Source organism: Polyergus mexicanus, unplaced genomic scaffold (assembly GCF_030449975.1).
Source record: "Polyergus mexicanus isolate NDT 795.1 unplaced genomic scaffold, iyPolMexi1.0 SCAF_10, whole genome shotgun sequence".
NCBI lineage: Eukaryota > Metazoa > Arthropoda > Insecta > Hymenoptera > Formicidae > Polyergus > Polyergus mexicanus.
The window spans coordinates 6,007,730-6,015,996 of record NW_027223330.1 but is presented as its reverse complement, the minus strand read 5'-3'; the positions used below and the strand labels follow the sequence as shown (position 1 = coordinate 6,015,996).

General features: G+C 33.7%; 1 pseudogene; it reads right to left on the bottom strand.

Annotated features, from left to right (window-relative positions):
• Nucleotides 1-2,646: 2,646 nt before the first annotated feature.
• On the bottom strand, nt 2,647-7,966 carry LOC138936826 (uncharacterized; annotated as a pseudogene).
• Nucleotides 7,967-8,267: the final 301 nt, after the last annotated feature.

Below are 8,267 nucleotides of genomic sequence, written 5' to 3'. Positions count from 1 at the left end.
ATTTATCGTCTGCATTAAATATAGTTATAGATGCAATATTAGATACGGGATTAAAATTGCGTGCAATTGTTTGTGATCAAGGCACCAATAACCAAAGTGCTATAAAACATAAAATTTCTAAAAATCATCCTTATTTTATGCATGGACATAAAAAAATATATACGATTTTTGATATGCCACATATTTATAAATCGATAAGAAATCAGCTCTTAAAGTATGATATATTATACGATGATAATAAAATAGCATCGTGGAATGATGTACGGTCATTATGGCAATTAGAAAATGGCAAAGCGACAAGAGCGGCTTGCAAATTGTCAGAAAGACATATAAATCCTAATAATTTTGATAGAATGAAATGCCGTTTAGCTCTGCAGATATTCAGTCGCAGAGTATCAGCAGCTTTGTTAACTGCAGGAACAACAGGCGGAATTAAGAGTGAAACTGTAATGCATACTGCTGAATTTTTTACAATTCTTAATAACAGTTTCGATTCTTTAAATAGTCGAAATTGTAATCATCCAAATCCAAATGCTTGTGCGTTATCAGAAAATCGGTTAGATGTAGAAAATAATTTAATACAATTATTGGAAAGTTGTTCCAAATGGCGCACTATCACAAATAATAATAATAAAATACCGCCATGTTTTGAGGGATTACAAATTTCTGTAAAAGCTATTTTACTATTATGGGATGATTTGAAACGTGAAGAAGTTAAATTTTTTATGACTTCTAGAGTAAACCAAGATCCGTTGGAAAATCTGTTTTCCATGATACGTACGTATGGTGGAACATATAATCAAAATCCAACTGCAAAAGTTTTTCGATTATTATTACAAAAAAACATTGTATTAAATTTATCTAAGCCTGCTCAATCTGCAAATTGCTTAGATGATGAAGATGAAATCTTACTTCCAAATTTAATACATAAAAATACATCTGACATTGATAAAACATCTCATGTTGAGTTAACAGCGCCAATAAATATGATTAACGATTATGAAAGTAATGATAATGAAAATATGTTGATTAACGTAGAAAAAACTGTTATTGATGCATCATATGCAAATGATGAAACTTTAGAAGCATCTGCTATTGAATATTTTGCAGGATTTGTGGCAAAAAAATGTGTTACAAAATCTGGTTGCGAACAATGTCGCATCTCATTTATTAACGAAAATCACGAACTGACACATGCAAGACAAATTTTAACATTTTTCCGAGCATATGAGACTCATGACGATCAAGAATTAGGACATTTATGTGTTCCTACAGCAGAGTTTTCATTTGTATTTAAGCTAATAAATGCAATATTTGATGCAGGCTATCCTAATATCAGAGGGAATTATAACATATTAGATATCCTATTTCCATTAATGATACAAGCTGTAGACATGCAATATCCCGGTTGGTTTCAACATGATACTTGCAGCTCCCACCGAAAGAATCTTGCATATTATATGATGAAAGTAAAAATACATAAAGATTTAATTTGGTTAGGAGAGCGATTAAGGATTTCAAAAAATCGCTATCAGCATAAACCTCCACAAAAGCTGACGAATATACAAAGTATGTAAAATATATCTTTACATTAACTCGCGGCATTTTATGCGGATCGAGTAAAAAGATCGCGGCTCCTAGAGCGGTACGATCAAAAATATTTTACATTAACTCGCGGCATTTTATGCGGATCGAGTAAAAAGATCGCGGCTCCTAGAGCGGTACGATCAAAAATATTTTACATTAACTCGCGGCATTTTATGCGGATCGAGTAAAAAGATCGCGGCTCCTAGAGCGGTACGATCAAAAATATTTTACATTAACTCGCGGCATTTTATGCGGATCGAGTCAAAAGATCGCGGCTCCTAGAGCGGTACGATCAAAAATATTTTACATTAACTCGCGGCATTTTATGCGGATCGAGTAAAAAGATCGCGGCTCCTAGAGCGGTACGATCAAAAATATTTTATATTAACTCGCGGCATTTTATGCGGATCGAGTAAAAGGCACATATATTTAACACGGAACATATAAATCGTGATTTATCTAATGAAGCGATTTATGAAAAGTAGGATAGTGTGCAGTTTGCGGTCTTATGACGGACCGAACTGCAAAGGGAGACAGTTAACTTAGAATTCTTTACAATTATAGTACATTTTATTGATTTTATACTTTATTTTTTTATGCGCGGACATGTGTGTTTCATATCTGCGCATATAAAATTATATATATATATATATATATATAAATATATATATATATATATATATATATATATATATATATATATATGTATTATGTTATGCTTATTTCAAAAGAATTCTACGTTACATGTCAATTGGCCTCCACGTGGCGTCTCCTGGAAATGCTCTGTATGAGCAGCTAACAATTGACACATTATTATTATTATAATTTGTTACATTTTCCATGTCATTTCAGATGTATATATATTATATATAATTAATTATATTACGTTACATTTCAGATATATATGATTATTACATATATAAAAAAAATATGTGTATGTGTGTGTGTAATTATACATATACCTGAAATAACATGGGAAATATAACAAATTTAAGAGTTGAACTTCTCTTTCCAAAAATTACTGCGAAATGTAATTATTCGAAAAGAAATATCGTCACTTCAAAATAATATATGTACGATCTATTAAAAGAATTATATGTATATATATAGAAATGCAATTATTCGAAAAAATATCATTTCAGAGTCCATATATACGAAATATTTCTGAACTGATATTTTTTCCGAATAATTACATTTCTCGTGTTACCATATATTATTTTACCATCTCTTAGATTTTAGATACTGTTTCTCATTCTGGCCGCAATATTACTGAGAGGACGCTAGTGCGCAGCGATCTTTTTCCAGTCACACTAACTCCCGTAAGACCATCGGTCTTTAATAGTATCTCGTCGGTGATTATAACAAAAAATGGTTCGGGACTTTTCGACTCAGTTTAACCCAATCTATCTCCACCTTTCGTTTGATCACTTACTTGACACCCTGTATATATGTAAAATGAAAAAACTTGCGGTAAGACTGAAACTCTTTAAGGAAACGTTATCTTATTCATTCTTGCTTTTTGTGAGCTGCTATTCAAAAAAGAATAGATTGCTGAAGCGGTCTTTATTACATATTTTATTTAGCACGGACAGATATCGGATGATATGTGATATTCCATTCGACAAATTCTTAACGCTACGCGACAAAGCTTTTGTAGCGGCAAGAAGTAAATAATATATCTGTGTGCACACAGATGATGTTTTTGAACGCAGAATCCTGCGATCCCAGAACAAAGGTCCCGATCCGCACGCACACAATCAGAAAAACTCACACATGTACTACGCAGAGCACTCTGCGACAAAAATTATTAAACTTTACAGCAGAAGCAGGCAAAGAGAATCTTCCGCAGAACCAACAATTCGATAGAACTCCATACGTGAAGAAATCTTTTTTGTAAACGCAGCCACAAACAAACAAATATATTTTAAAGGTAACATGCAAACATATAAAGCTATGAAAAATTATATAATAAAAGTTAATATTGTTTTTTTTATTTAGGAAGTAGTTTTTCAGATATAAAGATTAAAAATTTGACCAATCTTAAATGTTGGTTAAAAAATCCTCTGAATCGACGGCACATTGGTATTAACAGTATTTGTTATCATTGACGCTAGACACAAAATTAGTCGTAGTTCACACATTATCACGTATAGTCATATATAAATCATTTTCTAACCAACACTTATGATTGATCAAACTTTAAATCTTCACCTTATGAAAAAAATTTTTTTTAAGAAAATAACGTATTTTCAATATCTAATTTTTTAAGAAATTTTATGCTGCAATCATATTATCCTTAAATTTCGAGCCACCGTGTATTTAACAAATATTGATATAGAATTGTACATACAATATACGTAATATACAGTATAAACATAATTATAATTTATATATATAAATTATTTATTTTGCTTGCTTTTAGCCTGCAACAATATCAGTACCGCCTGCACCAACACCACCTGCATTACCGTCTACATCTACACCATTACTGCCTATACCACCACCGCCTACACCACCACTGCCTATATCATTACAACCTGCACCAATATCGCAAACCCAAGTGCCGTCTATTCAACAGATATATGAAGAGTTACAAACGCTGCGCAACGCGATCCATATAGATCCACGAATTAATAATATTAGAAGAATATGAAACGCGATATCGCTAGGTTCGACACGAGCGATTATCCAGCTAACAACGCGTACGGTATACCGCTCGAGAACAGGAAAGTGCCGAGCTTGATGAAGGACGAGAATAATAGTGCGATCATGACTGAATTCGTCGGGCTTAAAGCAAAAATGTACGCGTTGCGGGTAAATAGTAAAAAGAATACAAAAAAGATTAAAGGCGTCAAGCGTAACGTCGTAGCGAGAACGACAACGTTCGACGATTACACGCGGTGTCTGCGCGATGAAATCGAAATGACTCGACAGCAGTTCTGCATAAGATCAAAATAGCATAAAGTGTACACAATCAGCGAGACAAAAATTGCCCTGAGTCCGTACGACGACAAACGTATCTGATTCGACCGACACGCTACCGTGGGGACATTACCGGATACCCTTATAATGTAACGTAACGTAACGTAACGTAACGTAACGTAACGTAACGTAATGTAATATAGTGAAATATAATGTAATATAATGTTAAAGCATGTAGAATGAGATTTAAATTCGCCGCACAAGATGGCGGACGAAGCCAATTGTAAGAGCCATGCGCAGCTACCGAAAGGGGTGTTCGAAAGTCGGTCGCGTAGAGAGAGAGTCGAGTCGTGGCAAGCGTGTAAGGTTGTTATATTTTTGAGCGGAACCGGTGATAGGAAAAACGTGTCGTATCACGCGGTTGAGAGTGAGTGTGTGTGGAAAGCCCTGCCTCGACGGTCGAGGGCTTATCCGAGTGATTGTGAAGAGGAGACAGAGGTGTCTTATATATCCTTCATATTGGTTATATCATTCATTATTACTGTTATTCTCATTTGTTAGTTGTGTGTTCTGGTTCCTCAAACCACACACACACACACACACACACACACATATATATATATATATATATATATATATATATATATATATATATGGTATATATATAATATCCATCGCGTAGCAGTTTCTGCTAGAAAGACGCAATATGCAACCGGATTCCAAAAATCTCCTTGATTATAGAAGCAACCTGGCAACATACAAAATAAAAATTAAGACATGTGTATGGAGAAGAATAAAAATATTTTAGCACTGAAAAGTGCCGATTAATATGCGAACGATATGCTCTGCAATAAATGTTTAAATGGCACTAAAAAATGCCGATTAATATATGAAGGATGTTTGGCAATAAACATTTAAATGGCACTGAAAAGTGCCGATTAATATGCCAACGATGTTTCAACGTTATGTTTATAAAATTGGCACTGAAAAGTCTGACGAAACAGCGAAGTCTGCTGAAAAAAAGCTATACATAAAAATAATAAAGAAATACAAATCGAAATATATAAAATTAAATTTATATATGAAATTAAAGAATTTTATGTAAAGATAGAAAAACAAAAAAAAATTTACTTATCTTTCTATAAAAATCGTCTGCGCGTCTTACGCATCCTTACTCATATTTCACATCCTTATTCATTTGCTTGAATCTCTTCTTCTTGGGTCTCTTCCGGATCGTCATTGTTCCAAAAATCACGCCTGTGATTGTCTGCGCGTCGTATGCGTCGCATATGCGCCTTACTCCTGCATCTCTCCTTGGCCGCTCTAAGGACTTCTCGTATCTGACATTGGAATTCTGACCGAGTCGGCTTATCAAAATAGTGATTGCTACTCACCGCTTCTGAAAAAGAAACACTATAGTTACATTATTATTAACACAATATAAATAATCGTAATATAAATATATATAATATAAATATTATATATAATACAATATTAATGTTAGATATATGTTGAAAAATAAAGAGGTCGTACCATAAATTGAAATAATAAAGCGAGTATTGTATAACGGTCGTTGATTTTCTTCGCGACCGCACCAGGTGAATGACGGCGTTACTGAGTCCTTTAATCCCTCTTTTAGGCACAGATTTACTGCTTTCTTCAAGTTGAATCCGCCGATGTATTTGAGATAATTCACCTAGGCAAAGTATTGAAAAATAATGTTAATGCATATTTCATATAGACGACAGAAAGTTTTTATATTACTTACTATTTACTTACAACTTCACGATAATCATTATCGTTGATAGTCTCAAAAACATCCATCTCGGCCACGGATGATATGGGCAAACAGACTTACGCGGTATGCGATTGCGGTCATTGTTATTTTGCACACATCTTAGGAGGTTGTACAGCAAACCATTCATTCTTCTATAAATAAAATATAATAAAATCATTTATATTACAAAGATTATATAATATATATATTACAAAGTTAATAGATATATTTGATTTACTAACTTGAGCTCGGCATCAATGCTGCTCAATTTTTTCTGCGTTATCCTGTGAACATTGTACGTTTACGTTTACATTCTTGCAAATATATTTATTTAGAAATTACTATTTCTATTTCTATGTACAAATTTACCGATTGTAGTCCGTTTCTTCTGTAGACTGTGGGATTTCAGCGCGTGCCATCTGATACTCGTTTACCTGAGTATTTTCCTGTGCCGGCTATGTTTTTAAATGATTCTGAAACTGATATGTATTATTTGTATGATTATTGGCCAAATTAGAAGAATGTGCAGGCAATTTTTGTATCAAGTGTGATGTATCGGCGTGAATAGATGTATGTGGATGTGATGTGTGTGGATGTGATGTTAAAGAAGTTACAGTGAATGAATGAGGTTTAATGTTTGTGGATGTGTGTGGATGTGATGTTAAAGATGTTACAATAGATGAATAAGGTTGAATATTTGTAGATATGTGTAGATGTGATGTTAAAGATGTTACAGTGGATGAATAAGGTTGAATATTTGTAGATGTGTGTGGATGTGATGTTAAAGATGTTACAGTGGATGAATAAGGTTGAATGTTTGTGGATGTATGTGCATATGTTAAAGGTATTATAGTGGATGTATAAGCTGGAATATTTGTTTATGGTTGTATATGGATAGGAATATGCGATTGTGTATCTGTGAGTCTGGAAAAGTAATTGGTGCAACCATGGGCAAATATCGAGAAGAGGAAAGATTCGTAAAAGCGTGTTGCGAAATACACGGCGACTACAGGATTGCAAAGACATGCAAAAATTGCCTGTTTCAACATCTACGAAAGAATGCAAAACTCATTCAATTGCCACATGAAGCTTGGAGATTTGTTGCGCAAGATCACCGCATACTATTTGCTAAAGCAGAGAATGATTTTACTATAAAATTGAATATGATCATTGATTCGAACATGAACGGAAAGATATATTTTAAACAAAAGCATATAAAGTGGCTAATATCTGAGCCAGAATCAGTGAGAGATGTTGTTGAAAGTCTAAATTGTATTGATAAACTCTCGGTTTTTCAAAGCACATAAATTTTTGAAATGAAATTAATAATAGCTTCCTCGAAGCAGCTTAATTGTACATAAAATGTTTGTGATTTGTAAAAATAAATGAAATAAAATTATGGTTTTTGCTCTATATATTTATTTTTTAACGACATAACTTTTATTCAGTCTTTTATCTATCGAACACTCGTCCTTATTATTTTTTCTAGATCCTCCACTAAGTTTCGATTGTTTTCGATGTTTCTGCATCTACAGTTTCTTTTCATCATATATTTTATTATAAGTTTTGCTGAGAATGTGTGCTCTGCTTAATGTGTAATAGTGAATCACATTTTTGTCAACGCTCCCTTATGTTCTTCACATCCGACGAACGGGAAACTCTCGGCGAGGATACTCTGTGCTGGAAAGAATAGCAATTCAGCTCTTCGCCACCAATTGTTTTGAGAATTGCTCTTTCAATAGCGATTAAGAGATTGAATAAAGTGTCCGACGGGAACTTTAAGTACCCGTTGGTGAGTAACTTTATTCTCCTGTCTCTCTCACAATCCCCTTCACTCTTACACGCCGACGAAAGAGCAAGACTCTGAGCAAGACGTCCAATCTTTTATTTTGTGAGCAACAAATCCAGAGAAGTATGCTTGGGCGTACTCATTTGCGCTTTGTACATTATAATCGTGAGCATCTCTGAAATCATATTCTCT